This window comes from Budorcas taxicolor, chromosome 22, assembly GCF_023091745.1.
Source record: "Budorcas taxicolor isolate Tak-1 chromosome 22, Takin1.1, whole genome shotgun sequence".
NCBI lineage: Eukaryota > Metazoa > Chordata > Mammalia > Artiodactyla > Bovidae > Budorcas > Budorcas taxicolor.
In genome coordinates, this window is record NC_068931.1 from 37,493,947 (window position 1) to 37,510,508 (window position 16,562).

Here is a 16,562-nt window from a genome sequence, read left to right on the forward strand (position 1 = left end):
TGGAGAATTTCATGGACAGAGGAGGTCATGGACAGGCAAAGAATTTCATGGACAGGCTGGTGGGCTACAGTCCTGGGGTTGCAAAGACTCAGACATAACTGAGCAACTAATACACACACACACAGAGTCCCATTTTATCTGTAGGGGATAATGCCCAAGGCCCCCCAATGGATGCCTGAAACCACAGACACCATGAAATGCTACATGTATTATGTTTATTCCTACACATACATACCTATGATAAAGTTTAATTTATAAAATAAGCACAGTAAGAGATTAACAATTTAGTGGCTATTGTTGGATTAACAGCCAATAAATAAATAAAAAGAATTTTTTAAAATTCTTACTGAAGCAGTCCCCAAACTTTTGGGCAAAAAGGACCAATACCTGCTAATGCTGAAGAAGCTGAAGTTGAACGGTTCTATGAAGACTTACAAGACCTTCTAGAACTAACAACTAAAAAAGATGTCCTTTTCATTATAAGGGACTGGAATGCAAAAGTAGGAAGTCAAGACATACCTGGAGTAACAGGCAAATTTGGCCTTGGAGTACACAGTGAAGCAGGGCAAAGACTAACAGAGTTTTGCCAAGAAAATGCACTGGTCATAGCAAACACCTTCTTCCAACAACACAAGAGAAGACTCTACACATGGACATCACCAGATGGTCAATACCAAAATCAGATTGATTATATTCTTTGTAATTAAAGATGGAGAAGCTCTATACAGTCAGCAAAAACAAGACCAAGAGCTGACTGTGGCCCAGATCATGAACTCCTTATTGCCAAAGTTAGACTTAAATTGGAGAAAGTAGGGAAAACCACTAGACCATTCAGGTATGACCTAAATCAAATCCCTTACAATTATACAGTGGAAGTGACAAAGAGATTCAAAGGATTAGATCTGATAGACGAGTGCCTGAAGAACTATGGACGGAGGTTCATGATGTTGTACAGGAGGCAGGGATCAAGACCATCCACAAGAAAAAGAAATGCAAAAAGGCAAAACGGTTGTTTGAGGAGGCCTTACAAATAGATGTGAAAAGAAGAGAAGCGAAAAGCAAAGGAAAAAAGGAAAGATATACCCATTTGACTGCAGAGTTCCAAAGAATAGCAAGGAGAGATAAGAAAGCCTTCCTCAATGATCAATGCAAGCAAATAAGGGAAAGTAATAGAATGGGAAAGACTAGAGATCTCTTCAAGAAAGTTAGAGATACCAAGGGAACATTTCATGCAAAGATGGGTTCAATAAAGGACAAAAATGGTATGGACCTAACAGAAACAAAAGATATTAAGAAGAGTTGGCAAGAATACACAGAAGAACTATACAAAAAGATCTTCATGACCCAGATAATCAATATGGTGTGATCACCCACCTAGAACCAGACATCCTAGAATGTGATGTCTGGGCCTTAGGAAGCATCACTATGAACAAAGCTAGTGGAGGTGATGAAATTACAGTTGAACTCTTTCAAATCCTAAAAGATGATGTTGTGAAAGTGCTGCACTCAATATGCCAGCACATTTGGAAAATTCAGCAGTGGCCACAGGACTGGAAAAGGTCAGTTTTCATTCCAATCCCAAAGAAGTCAATGCCAAAGAATGTTCAAACTACCTCACATTTGCACTCATCTCACACACTACCAAAGTAATGATCAAAATCCTCCAAGCCAGGCTTCAACAGTATGTGAACCATGAACTTCCAGATGTTCAAGCTGGATTTAGAAAAGACATAGGAAGCAGAGATCAAATTGCCAACATCCATTGGATCATTGAAAAAGCAAGAGAGTTCCAGAAAAAAAAAATCTGCTTTATTGCCTACGCCAAAGCCTTTGATTGTGTAGATCATAGCAAACTGGAAAATTCTGAAAGAGATGGGAATACCAGACCACCTGACCTGCCTCTTGAGAAATCTGTATGCAGGTCAAGAAGCAACAATTAGAACTCGACAAGGAACAACACACCAGTTCCAAATCGGGAAAAGAGTACATCAATGCTGTATATTGTCACCCTGCTTATTTAACTTAAATGCAGATTACATCATGCGAAATTCTGGGCTGGATGAAGTACAGTTCAGTTTAGTTCAGTTGCTCAGTCATGTCCAGCTCTTTGTGACGCCATGGTCTGTAGCACGCCAGGCTTCCCTGTCCATCACCAATTCCAGGAGTTTACTCAAACTCATGTCCATTAAGTCAGTGATGCCATCCAACCATTTCATTCTCTGTCATCCCCTTCTCCTCCCGCCTTCAATCTTTCCCAGCATCAGGGCCTTTTCAAATAAGTCAGCTCTTCACATCATGTGGCCAAAATATTGGAGTTTCATCTTCAGCATCAGTCCTTCCAGTGAATAATCAGGACTGATTTCCTTTAGGATGGACTGGTTGGATCTCCTTGCAGTCCAAGGGACCCTCAAGGATCTTCTCCAACACCACAGTTCTTCAGTGCTCAGCTTTCTCTATAGTCCAACTCTCACATCCATACATGACTACTGGAAGAATCAAGACTGCCAGGAGAAATATCAATAACCTCAGATATGCAGATGACACCACCCTTATGGCAGAAAGTGAAGAACTAAAGAGCCTCTTGATGAAAGTGAAATAGAAGAGTGAAAAAGTTGGCTTAAAGCTCAACATTCAGAAAACTAAGATCATGGCATCTTAGATGGCAAATAGATGAGGAAACGATGGAAATAGTGACAGACTTTATTTTAGGGGGCTAACCCTAAAGGAGATCAGTCCTGGGTGTTCATTGGAAGGACTGATGCTAAAGCTGAAACTCCAATACTTTGGCCACCTCATGCGAAGAGTTGACTCATTGCAAAAGACCCTGATGCTGGGAGGGATTAGGGGCAGGAGGAGAAGGGGATGACAGAGGATGAGATGGCTGGATGGCATCACCGACTCAATGGACATGAGTTTGGGTAAACTCCGGGAGTTGGTGATGGACAAGGAGGCCTGGCGTGCTGCGATTCATAGGGTCGCAAAGAGTTGGACACAACTGAGCAACTGAACTGAACTGAACTGAAAATCACTTCAGATGGTGACTGCAGCCATGAAATTAAAAGATGCTTGCTTCTTGGAAGAAAAGCTATGATCAACCTAGACAGCATATTAAAAAGCAGAGACATTACTTTGCCAACAAAGGTCCATCTAGTCAAAGCTATGTTTTTCCAGTAGTCACGTGTTGGAAAAATATGAACTTGAGCAAACTCCAGGAGTTGGTGATGGATAGGGAATCCTGGCATGCTGCAGTCCATGGGGTCACCAAGAGTCGGACACAACCGAGCAACTGAACTGAACTGAACTGACCAATACCTGGAAGATAATTTTTCCATGGACCCAGGAAGGTAGGGGTATGGTTTCGATTTCACCTGCCACTCACCTCCTGTAGCCTGACCCAGTTCCTAACAGGCTACAGGCCAATACCAGTTTCTGGCCTGGGGATTGGGGACACCTGTCTTACTACAGAAATGTAATGCCTTCACCATCTTAACTAAGCTCTTATCATGCACTATGATCATAGTTTTGCAGTTTGAGATGTGACAGAAAAATTTAAATTATTAATTTGATTTCCAAAACCTTTGTCCAGATTTATATTCCTAGTAATGGCAGAGAAACCTGCTTATCCCACCATCTCTTCACCATATAGTATGTTGTTATGGTTGCTTTTAATCTGTGCTAATTTGTTGGGTGAAACTGGCAAAATTTTTATTGTTTTAATTTGCATTTCATTGATGACTAAAGAGGATGAATAATTTTTACTTCTCTTAGCTATTTATATTTCTGGTCTGCATATTTGCATTCATCTCCTTTATTCGAATTTCAGCCAGGTCTTGCTGTTTTGTTGATGTGTATCCTCTCTTTGTAAATTAGGGTATTAATCTTTTGTTATATCATAACAAATATTTTTCTCAATATACCATTTACTTTTCCATTTTGCTTATCATATTTTGATAACCTAAATGGGGAAACTGCCATAATTCATTACTTATTTGGTGAGAGGTCACCAGCTCAAGAATCTGATGGTCTCTCATTAGAAAATGAACAAATGCACACACACACATACACATCTGCAAACAATTTTAAAGGGCTTGTAGGCCTCTGGAATTCCACTTATAGACTCTTTCATTACAATACTCATTCATGCCGAAGAACTAAATAGACATTTCTCCAAAGAAGACATACGGATGGCTAACAAACACATGAAAAGATGCTCAACATCACTCATTATTAGAGAAATGCAAATCAAAACCACAATGAGGTACCACTTCACACCAGTCAGAATGTCTGCGATCCAAAAATCTGCAAGCAATAAATGCTGGAGAGGGTGTGGAGAAAAGGGAACCCTCCTACACTGTTGGTGGGAATGCAAACTAGTACAGCCACTTTGGAGAACAGTGTGGAGATTCCTTCAAAAACTGGAAATAGAACTCCCTTATGACCCAGCAATCCCACTGCTGGGCATACACACCGAGGAAACCAGAATTGAAAGAGACACATGTACCCCAATGTTCATCGCAGCACTGTTTATAATAGCCAGGACATGGAAACAACCTAGATGTCCATCACCAGATGAATGGATAAGAAAGCTGTGGTACATATACACAATGGAGTATTACTCAGCCGTTAAAAAGAATTCATTTGAATCAGTTCTGATGAGATGGATGAAACTGGAGCCGATTATACAGAGTGAAGTAAGCCAGAAAGAAAAACACCAATACAGTATACTAACACATATATATGGAATTTAGAAAGATGGCAATGACGACCCTGTATGCAAGACAGGAAAAAAGACACAGATGTGTATAGCGGACTTTTGGACTCAGAGGGAGAGGGAGAGGGTGGGATGATTTGGGAGAATGGCATTCTATCATGTATACTATCATGTAAGAATTGAATCACCAGTCTATGTCTGACGCAGGATACAGCATGCTTGGGGCTGGTGCATGGGGATGACCCACAGAGATGTTATGGGGAGGGAGGTGGGAGGGGGGTTCATGTTTGGGAACACATGTAAGAATTAAAGATTTTAAAATTAAAAAAACAAAAAACTATATTAAAAAAAAATACTCATTCATTACTCTTTCATCTGAGTCCTAACCATCTTAAAAACCCTTCAGGGTGATAGAAACTCATTGCAACATCTTGCTAATTTTGATGTGTGAGAAAAATGTAGAATTCATTGTGTGTACTGTCTTGGAGAAAGGCAATATGCAACTGTAGGAAGAAAGTGTCTTAGGGGCCAGAAAACCTGAGCTCTCATCCTAATTCTGTCACTAAATAAATGAGCTGGGAATAATCTTTGTCTCCAGATCTTCAACAATAAACATGCACATGTATGTGTGTTTCCTCATGTGAGTGGGTAAGGTGTAGTGAGAGAATTATTCTTTAAAGTCTTTTTTATTTCTAAAAAGAACATATATTTCACATCAAAAGATTCTGTTATACAACACTTTTACTCTGAAATCATTTAAAAAAAAACATCCTGGAGAAAAGAAACATAAACTCCTAACATCACAGCTGTGACTCTTCAGCACTCCTTAGTTACAAGTAGTTATACTACCATTTAATGGTACCATTAAAAATGCATTGTCTCCATAGTAACTGCAACATTACAAGACACCAAATCTCTCCCTGAAATACTCATGCTGAGCAGCATACATTGTCTTTTGTAATGGTTGTTTCTACCTTTAATTTTTTATCTAAGAATGCATAGCTTTCCCTTCTTTAATTTATTTGTAACCATGAAAACCTATCAAGACTTGGCTTTTTTTTTTAAGTTTTTATGATACTTGGAAATATATAGTACCAGTTGTCAACTGTGTCCCTGTCTTGCAGACTGGGAAACAAAAATGTTTCCACTCTCGGTAAAATTCTGATATAATTCTCCTCCTACCGCCATTCATCTCTTTATCACTATTTATCCCCTCCGATGGCCCTTTGCCTTTGGGTCTTATTTTTAATTCCCCCACTCCTGACACTCTGTCATTTGTACATCCTATCTCAGCTTCTCCCTAGGTGGTGACTAAGAACCAAAACATTAGTTGATACTGATTTAGGAAATAAACTCATAAGGTAATCTGCATTTTAAGAGAGGAATCTTAAAGGCTATGAGTCTTTCAAGACTGAACTAGATGTGTGAATGGGGTTTGGTGGGAGAGAGGTTCAAGAGGAAAGGATATATGTATACCTATGGCTGATACACTTCATTGTACAACAGAAACTAGCACAATGTTGTAAAGCAATTATACCCCAATTTAAAAAAAAATTTTTTAAGAAGTAATACTTTACTAGACCTGGGTCAGTAATTTGGAATAAGCCCAGCCTTAAGCCTTCTCAACTAACCATAAACAAACTACATTCTATGCTATCTATTTTTGAGGTATCTCTTTTTTCCATGAAAAAAAATATGTTTCTTGAGCACCTATCCAGAGCTCTCCTAGACACACTCAGCCAGTGAGATAGATCAGTGCATATCAAACATTTGTATCTAGTTCAAGGGGAGGCAGAAAACCAAAAAGTGAACGAAAAGTAAATAAATAAATTCAGGTCCAAAACAGTTTTCCAAGTAACGGGACCCACTAATGCCAAGTCCTGAGATAGAAAGGAATTCTACATGTCTTTGGAACAGGAAAAGGCCAGTGTACCTGGAGCACAATGTATGAAGTGGAAATTTGTTCAGGATGAAATCAGAGAGAAAAGTATGAGCCAGTTCCCACAAGATCCTGGAGAGAAAAGGCAAAAGTCTGGATATTATTCTAAATCTAATGGGAAGCCAATAGAAAATTTCAAAGAGAGGAATACAATTACCTGAATTACATTTTAAAAAGATCACTCCTGGAGAATAAACTATAGCAGGAGACAAGGGGAGAAAGGAGACAAATTTGAGGAAATTTCAATAACACGAGGTACAGTCCCTTAGACAGCAAGGAGATCAAACCAGTCAATCTTAAGGGAAATCAATCCTGAGTATTCACTGGAAGGACTGGTGCTGAAGCTGAAGCTCCAGTACTTTGGCCACCTGATGCAAAGAACGTTCCTAGCAATCACTTTGATGTAAAATAGGGGTGTGTCTGAGAGGGTAGGAGATGTGAAGGGAAGAAAGAACAACTTTATAAAGTTATTTCCAGTGTTACTGAGATGAGAGGGGGAATTCTGGAAGAAGATGATTAAAACGGCTCCAGCCTGGAGCATAATTCCCTCTTGGAAAGATTAATAAGAACATCTGAAGATGTTGGGATGGTGTTTAAGAAGGCTTCTTTTTGCTTTCAGCAAATGAGTCATTGATATTTCCTCAGTTACTTTGATTGTGTTGGATTAAAATATGGTTGTAAATTACCTTCAGCTTCTCCTAATAAGAGATAGAGTCTCTACTCCTCTCTCTCAGTCTGGGCTGGATTTGTAGCTTGCTTTGGGCAAAGTGGTTGCCAAGAACAGTTGGGGGAAGCAGAGAAAAGTGAGAGTGAGGGAGGGGTTGTTATATATAGTATATTCACTTATTTTGAGTTAATGAACAAGCCATTTCAAATATTTCACTACTGGAATCATAAAACATGAGGAGATGGTAGAATTTCAAAGGTCTTCAATGGAAAAAAAAACTGAATACTTAGATTATATTAATCAACTTTGGAAGTAAATGATAGAAGAGGTGTATCTAAAGTCTGCATGGAATTTTGGGTGGAAAAAGAAAAGTAATAGATATACATTAGCTATTTAAATAAAATGTGCTGATACTGGGCTTTGAAAATGACCATAGGGAGTTCAGTTAATGAGGCTGTTGGTGTCATTTAGTTGCTAAGTCATATCTAACTCTTTTGAGACCCCATAGACTGTAGCTTGCCAGACTCCTCTGTCCGTGGGATTTATCAGGCAAAAATCCTGGAGTGGGTTGGCACTGCCTTCTTCAGGGAATCTTCCTGACCCAGAGATCAAACCCACCTCTCTTACATTGGCAGGCAGATTCTTTACCTCTTAACTACCAGGGAAGCTCTTGGTTAATGAGGAGAACAATCTAAATACATTGCATGTGTTCTAACATGTAGGAAACTGTATTCTCTTAGCAGTCAATACAAAAATTATTTTGTAGGGAGAGCACCGCTTTTATTAAGAAGAAGCTGTGATGCGCTTTTGCAACAGAAACAAATTGGCTAGGCTCTGGTTTCTTGAGGAAGAGAGAAAATGTTGTTACTGTTGTTCAGTCCCTAAGTCATGTCCAACACTTTGCGACCCCATGGACTACGGCCCATCAGACTCCTCAGTACTCCCCTACTCTCCCTTCTTGGACCACAGCCTTGTCATTGTGAAGGGGCTTACATAGCTCAGTGAAGCTATGAACCATGCCAGGCAGGGCCACCCAAGATGGATAGGTCATAAGCAAGAGTTCTGACAAAACATGATCCACTGGAGAAGGAAATGGCAACTCCAGTATTCTTGCATGGAGAATCCCATGGACAGAATGATAAGAGAGATAGTAGTTAGCATTAAAAACAGAGAGAACTGTTCTGCCTGAGTGAATGGAAAAGAGGAAAACCTAAGTTAACCCAATGATGATGGGGAGGAGAGTCTAGAGAAAGACACTGGGCTCAAGGGAAGAAGAAACGGGGTCAATAAGAGGCTAGAGGGAGATGATTTAAGGGAAATGTTGAGTGGAATAACTCCCCTCAAAAAAAAAACAAGCCTATCAAAATCCAGAAATTTCTGCATATGCCTGAACTTTCTTCCTTTACAGACTCTTTAGATAGCAAGGGGGAAAAAAATCCTAACCCTAACTAGTCTAGGAAAGACAAGGGTAGGAGGAAGGTTACAGGGCTGGACCTAGAGACTGGAGTGCATTGACTTTCTCCATCTCTCATCTTGGCTGTCTATAGGTGTCAGCCTCATCTCTTCTCCTTGCCAGGAGCAGGGAATATGAGCCTCAGCCACTCCAGGCCCCACACCCCACAAGTGCACCACCTCACTGAGGCCAGAGGCAACTTTATCAATGGCCCAGCTTGGATCCGACGTCCACCCCTAGGCTATCACTGTGGCCAAAAAGACGGCAGCTTCCATTGCGTGACAGTGGAAGCACTGGTCCAAAAAACAGGGGAGGGGTTTTGACACATAAAACAGTAAATGTCCAGTTCAGACTTTATGTGGAAAATACTGAAGGGTCTAAGTCTCCATGCCAGCTGGTTCGGGAGGGAGAAACAGTCACCAACTTTCAGTGCTACAAAGCCAAATACTGAATTACTTTTAATGTGAGAAACAGTTCAAAGCCATATACTAATCATTTCCTCTTTAGCCATCAAGTAGCATATTATGTCATTTCTGTTTTCTGGTTTTTTCAAGAAGAAAAACAGGTGGCAACAGACTAGGGTTAGGATATATTAACCACAGTAAATTAAAAGACACAATTTCTCACGTTAACTTTTTCCTAGCTCCATCAGGGCTTAATATGTAAATACACACATATATTTCTATGATATCATTAATATACACAAATGTTCAAAGGAAATATTAAAGAAAATTTTAATTACACACACATGAAACACAAAAGGACGGGAACCTTGTATCTTTTATGCAATTAAAGCAAATGTGAACTGAAATATAGCTATTTTACCTATTAGCAAATCTCTCTCATATATGGTATGAAATAAACCCTTTAGGTTTTTATCTAAGTTACTGCCTCCAAGTCTTTCTTGCTTGTTTTGATCTTAAAATAGAAAGCAGTAACAGTGTGGAGCAGAAAAATATGAAAAGGAAGCAAAACCAGTCAATATCCATCTTTTTTTTTTTTGAACCTGCATTTACAGTTGTTGTTGTTGTTGTTGTTTTAACTTTATTTTACTTTACAATACTGTATTGGTTTTGCCATACATCAACATGAATCCGCCACGGGTGTACACGTGTTCCCAATCCTGAACCCCATTCCCACCTCCCTCCCCATACCATCTCTCTGGGTCATCCCAGTGCACCAGCCCCAAGCATCCTGTATCCTGCATCGAACCTAGACTGGCGATTTGTTTCTTATATGAAATTATAAATGTTTCAATGCCATTCTCCCAAACCATCCCACCCTCTCCCTCTCCCACAGAGTCCAAAAGTCTGTTCTATACATCTGTGTCTCTTTTGCTGTCTCGCATACAGGGTTATCCAATATCCATCTTTAAAGGTTGAGGTTTATATGTAACAATAACCATCACATAAAGGTAACTGTCCCGCTTCTCGCTACACATGCCACATACCTCAGGGCACTCGCTTCTGTCAGAAGCATCTTCACTACCACAAATCATTTTCCAAGAAGGGAAGAAAGAGTCAGCTATGACTTCTGGACCAGAAAGATCTCATTGTTTAGAATAGGAAGCTCCAGGGCCACTGCTGGGGTTTTCATTGCTGGTAAATTACCAGGAGGGTTTCCCAGGTGCTTCAGCAGTAAAGAATCCACCTGCCAAGCAGGAGACGCAGGTTCAATCCCTGGGTCAGGAAGATTCCCCGGAGGAGGAAATGGCAACCCACTCCAGTATTCTTACCTAGGAAATCCCATGGGCAGAGGAGCCTGGCAGGCTACAAGCCATGGGGTCGCAAAAGAGTTGGACACAACTGAGCAACTAAATAACAATAACAAAATTACCAGGAAGGAGAGAGAGCATCCAGCTACTTTTTTAAACACCCTCCCTATCAAAAAAGGGCCTCATTTCCATGCCTTGTTAGATATCTGTGTGGGAGGATAACACAAGGGACCAAAAAGGAAATAAGCTTACTGCAGAGAGAAGGGTTTCGAGCTGGAGTAATCACACCCAGGCTCATCTTTTCTTATCCTTTTCAAGGGGATGATTGCTTTTGATAAGCCTGCCACTCTTTTCCTACTGGGCAATCAAGTGGAACTTGTCCAGAGAAGATTTTAAAGAAGGTGTACTGCCTGAAATAGAGTCCCATCAGCAGTTGAAGAGCTTTGCACTCTAGTCGCTTGTGCTGTACTTGTTATAGAAACACTCACATTGCTGATCCAAGCAAAACTACATGGAGATAGAAACAAGCCTAACAAGAAGCTTCTGTGAAGCGGTGGGGGTGGGGGGTGGGGAGAGGGGCAGCCAGGCGGTGCTGCATACCTGTTCCACCGACATGATTCAGTGATTTAGCCACTAAGTTATGTCTGACTCTTTGTGACTCCATGGAATGTGGCCCACCAGGCTACTCTGTCTGTGAGATTTTCCAGGCAAGAATATTGGAGTGGGTTGTCATTTCCATCCCCAGGAGATCTTCCTGACCCAGGGATCAAACCCATGGCTCCTGCATCACAGGTAGATACTTAACCACTGAGCCACTAGGGAAGCCCATGTGGCTAAACACAAATATCATCCAGAGTTGTTGATCCGATTCAGGTCTCTGTCCCGAATAATCTCAGAAGGCGTAGGGGTTTTTGTTTGATTGTTTGTTTGTTGGCTAATTGATCAGTTAGTTGGTTCAGCATCCTAAAAATACAAGTTCAAGCAATGTTGAGGCTTCCCAGGTGGTGCAGTGGTAAAGAATCCACCTGCCGATGCAAGAGATGCAGGTTCGATCCCTGGGTCAGGAAGATTCCCTGGAGAAGGAAATGACAACCCACTCCAGTATTTCTGCCTGGGAAATCCCATGGACAGAGAGGAGCCTGGTGGGCTACAGTCTATGGGATCCCAAAGAGTTGGACATGAATGAGCACAGCACAGCAAGCAATGTTGACTGGACGTACCGAATGGAATGTATTATAAAGAATACAGGAATACGGAGAGACATAAGCCTAGCTTACACAGACCCCACACCAACATAACAGTCATTCTGGTGTTCCCCCGAGCACTTCTCTCCTGGGCACTGGCAAAGGTGCTAGCCGGAGGCAGCTGCGGGAACAATGCCTGTTCTGGTTCTGGACAGATCCTTTTTTTCTTTCATTGTTCAATGCATCTAATTGGTTAATCCTCTTTTATTGTCCCACCTTCTTTGGTCAGTCCTTTCACCAAAGCTGATTAATTTTCTCTGTAAGAAATTTCCCAAAGCTCAGATTCATAAACTTTTCAGTTGTTACAGCCTTTATTCTACTGCCCATAACAACATGGCCTGTTTTAAATTCACCCTTCATGCAGGTGACCTCAAGGACCACTACCCCTTCCACCACTGGTGAGAACTAAACAACTTCTGGGCTAAGTGCTACCTCAAGGTCTCTTTTCTTATTACTCAAAATAAAAGTTACTTTAGGATTTCTTTCTATCAAACACACCCACCCTTCACATTTATTGTTGAACAATTTCAGACCCGTTAATGAGGGCATTTTAAAAAAAAACACTACAAAATTATAAATTAAAGGAATTTATTTATTTTACAAATGTGTTCACTGCAAGATTCACTTAAAGAACATGTTTTTTCAGCTTCTGTGTATGGATAGGTGGGCTTAAAGCTGACAGCAAAATGAAAAGGAAAGCCTCCTTTTTCAACAATTAAGCTTTTCCAGACGTGACATGAGTGAACTAACCCAAGCCCGGCGCCCTGTACAGTAGCACATGTTGCCCATGGAGCCAGTCCCGCTGGTCCTCCTGTCTGCTGGACCAGGGCCTTTATGACACTAAGACACTCACAGACGTACCCTCCGAAAGCTTGAATGAACCACCAGCCATGGAGCAACCCTGGAGCCATGGAGGATGGGAGCCCATGAGTAAGCACTACCCTCCTCTGCCACTCAGGTAGACAATTCACAGGTGCAGTGTACACAGCTCCTCGGAGAGTCCAGAAGGATTTGTCTTTAGCTGTCAAGCTGTCACTGTGGTAAACAGCCAAGTGATCGATCAGCTTTCCCTCCTTCCCTCATCCACACCCAAAGTCTTATCTCAGACTCTGCTCCCAGGCTGATACACAGGCACACCTTTGGTAAAGTGCTTTATCAAGACATGGCTCATCAAAGCTCTCTCTCTGCCCTTCCGAGTTTCAAGAGTCAGTGGCCAGAAAAGAGAAGTGATGAACAAATTTTTCCCAGGGTCCAGGAGAAGAAAGCTGAAAGAACACTTTATGTTCATCCCACTCATCTATCTTCTCAGTTCACTCCTCTTCCCAACCATCCACCCTGTGTCTCTGGTTACTCCTTGTAACAAGATTCTAGAAATTCTATTTATTGAAGTCCTGTTTTTCCTGACATTCATCTGGCCTTGGTCCTGTAATAATCTCGCTGGAAGAGAAAACACGATCATGACTCAAGCTTTCAATGAGGAAGAACAAAATTTGTTATTTTACCAACAGTGAAATAAACTAATTTAAAGGAAGTAAAGTACTCTCAAAACACCACTTTAAAAGAATAAAAGACAATTGGATTCTTGGCTACCTAAGAAGCACATTCTGATAACTAGAAAAATTATTATATGCTTTACTGACAACTATAAAAAATTATTATATATTATATGATATGTTATAGTATTATTATACTTTGTTCTCCCGAGATGGCATCCTTCCTTTCATCTTTTATTCATCTTTTATTCGTCTTTTATTCATCTTCACAGTTATTCAATAACCTGTCTAAGGAGCCATATTAGAACAGGAAAATGATACAAAAGAGCAAAATAACCCTGACTGACCAGAATGGCTGACCCTCCATCTGGATTCTGCCACTTCATAGACACCCACTCACAGGCAAGTTTCAGTAAAAACCCAATAATCCAACAGAGTCCAGACTGGTAATGTACCAATATGAGTAATGAATTTTTCTATACTACTGAGTGTTACACTATTGATACCAGATACCAACATATATCTCAGTTCTCGTCATCAAATGTGCACTATCATGCTTTGATATTTTATTATGAAAGTATAGTACTATAAGTAGTCGATATAACAGAAGAGTTTATTCTAGAAACTGCTAAATACAATGGACTATCAATACACTAGTAAATCAATACCTATAAATGGTATAAATATTAGTTTGATTTTTCACAAGGTACTATCAATAGTATATTAGATAATTCACTACAGGAGATTAGAATACATAGTATCTACATACATGCTCAGTCATGTCCGACTCTTTATGACCCCATGGACTGTAGCCCGCCAGGATCCTCTGTCCATGGGATTTCCCAGGCAAGAGTAGGGGATTGGGTTTCCATTTCCTCCTTTAGGGGATCTTCCTGACCCAAGGATCAAAACTGCATCTCTTGTGTCTCCTGCATTGGCAGGTGTATTCTTTACCACAGGGTCACCTGGGAAGCCCATTCATATCTTATGGCATTTGCAGAAAACAGTTTCAATAATTTTTCCATCTATGCCTCTTAAACAATGATGATAATTGATCTTTTGTCTCAATGTAGTATATTTTAAATAACACTGTAATACCAAATTTAATTTCTTTCTTATATATACTTTCCCCATTTTCAGTTTCTGAAGTATCATCAGAAAATTGTGTTGCTCTCATTCTATGAGTTACTGAAATCCACAACCACAGAGGGTTTGAAGAGTGAATTTAAAAGCTGAACATTAGGATTATCTAGCTTTTTTCAAATAAAGAATCGTTTAGATCTAACTCAGATCTGTATATTACAGAATGACACCTTTTTCAGTTTTTATTTTGCATAACCTCTCCGTGGTTTAGGTTTCCTTGCTGCTCAAGTGGGGAGAATAATGCCTACTTTACTAACAAATGAAGAGTGCCTGGTGTTAAGTGTTTAAGTGAGCTTACTGATTCACATAAATAAGGATGAAACACAGAGCGAAGACCAAACTAAATCATAATTTTTAATTAATATGAATTCCCAAAACTAAAGGCAAATGAAGGCCTTTAAGAAATTAGCAGTTTCCTAGAAGATAGAGTTTATTTTTCCAGGTAGCTACAAATTTTTCAGCTTGCATTTGTCTCCCTCTATTCGTTGTAGCACAATTGAAGGCTTCTCCTGATGGGGACTCACAGCAGTTTCAATATATTTAGAGCTTCTAAATATACCATACTGTTATATAGATTTCCTTTCAGTGACCCTTCAATTCTTATCATGCAGCCAAGGAAAAAAGATGCTTAACCTCTGTATATATAAACATTCAGAACAAAGGTTCTACTATCTCTCTCAAATGTAAGCAGCATATCCTAGTCAAATGCTGGCACATAATAGGATTACCTGAGAAAAAAACACAGTGTATCAAGTTCACTAATTTGGAAAGAACTTCCCAAAAAAATCGATAGGGAAAAGACCAATAAACTAGTAGGAAAATGGTCAAAACATATGAACAGTTTGCAGAAATGGAAAGACAGAATGACTCTGGAGTAATATGAAGTAATACACAACTTTCCTCAAAATAAGAGAAGTGAAAATTTTAACAACACTCAGCCACCTTTTGTCAACTATTAGATAAGAAATAACCCAAAAGTTTGGAGAAGGCAGTGGCACCCCACTCCAGTACTCTTGCCTGGAGAATTCCATGGACGGAGGAGCCTGGTAGGCTGCAGTCCATGGGGTCGCACAGAGTTGGACACGACTGAAGCGACTTAGCAGCAACCCAAAAGTTTAACACTCTGTGTTGGTAAGTGTATGGGGAAATAGGCATATCATATACTGCTGGTGGAAGTGAAAACTGATTCAACTTCTATGAAGAGCAATTTTGCAATATGTATCAGATAATCTACTCTTTATCTGTTACTCTTTTTGAGTCCCTAGAGCAGTTTCCCTTTTATTTTTTGTTATGGATGTATAGTTGATTTAAAATGTTATGTTAGTTTCAGATGTACAACAAAGCGAATTAGACATATATATATATACACATATAATATACATACATATATATATTCTCTTTCAGATTCTTTTCCATTATAGGATTATTACAAGATAGTCAATATAGTTGCCTGTGCTATATCTTTAACAAAGAAAAGTCCTTTTCTAGGAATTTACCAAATCATATTCAAACATGTACAGAATTTGTACAAAATTACACACAAGATACCTTACTGCAACATTGTTTGATATACCAAAGACTGGAAACAACCTACGTGTTCATCAGTAGATGACCGCTTAAATAAACTGTGATATATCCACTCAATGAAATATGCTGGAGTTATAAAAACTAATAAGGAGTCTCTTTTTGTAACAATATGGAATGTTTTCAAATGGTGAGTCTTAAAAAAAAACCACACAAGGTACAAAATTTTATGAAGAGTATTTTATCATGTATATCAGAGGAGGGGAATATCTACATATGTATTTATTGATATTTGCATATATTTACAAAACTGATAGCACTGTTGGCTTCCAAAGAGAAGAACTGGATGGTGGAGGAATGGAATGGGAGAGAGTTTCATTATAAGCCTTTTTGTAATTTTTGAATTTTTTAATCATATATATGTATTTCCTATACAAAAATATACATATATAAAATTTAGATTAAAAAAAGAAAAAGACACTCTAAGCTGAACAAGAACTATGATCACTGGTTCCATCTCAGTCCTTACACTCTTATTCCATCTCCTCTGTGGCTCATTTTTCCTTTCAAAGAATACGGAAGTTAGAGTGGCAAATCTCTAAGGTCTCTTCTAAGTGTAGAGTTTCAGGCATGTGTAAGAAACCATAGCCTCAGAAGAAAAAATAGAAAAATAC